The 693-nt window shown below is 13.7% G+C and overlaps 1 long non-coding RNA gene across 1 annotated transcript in view; it reads left to right on the top strand.

The window, feature by feature from the left end:
* Positions 1 to 693, top strand: part of LOC119411416 — a 4,025-nt gene that overhangs the window by 2,305 nt on the left and 1,027 nt on the right. The window lies entirely within an intron of this gene.

Here is a 693-nt window from a genome sequence, read left to right as displayed (position 1 = left end):
ACCCATATATAAAATAAAATAAAATAAACCCATATATAAAATAAAATCAACCCATATATAAAATAAAATAAAATAAACCATATATAAAATAAAATAAACCCATATAAAAAATAAAATAAAATAAAATCAACCCATATATAAAATAAAATAAAATAAAATAAAATCAACCCATATAAAAAAATAAAATAAAATAAAATCAACCCATATATAAATCAAATCAACCCATATATAAAATAAAATCAACTCATATATAAAATAAAATTAACCCATATATAAACATAAAATAAAATAAATCCATATATAAAATAAAATAAATCCATATATAAAATAAAATAAAATCAACTCATATATAAAATAAACCCATATATAAAATAAAATAAACCCATATATAAAATAAATAAAATCAACCCATATATAAAATTAATAAAATCAACTCATATATAAAATAAAATAAACCCATATATAAAATAAAATCAACCCATATATAAAATAAAATCAACCCATATATAAAATTAATAAAATCAACTCATACATAAAATAAATAAAATCAACTCACATATAAAATAAAATCAACCCATATATAAAATAAAATCAACTCATATATAAAATAAATAAAATCAACCCATATATAAAATAAAATAAAATCAACCCATATATAAAATAAAATAAAATAAACTCATATATAAAATAAAT

Source organism: Nematolebias whitei, chromosome 6 (genome assembly GCF_014905685.2).
Source record: "Nematolebias whitei isolate Nwh7 chromosome 6, NemWhi1, whole genome shotgun sequence".
Lineage (NCBI taxonomy): Eukaryota > Metazoa > Chordata > Actinopteri > Cyprinodontiformes > Rivulidae > Nematolebias > Nematolebias whitei.
Note: the sequence above shows the minus strand (reverse complement) of the source record. Positions and strands in the feature narration are given on the sequence as shown.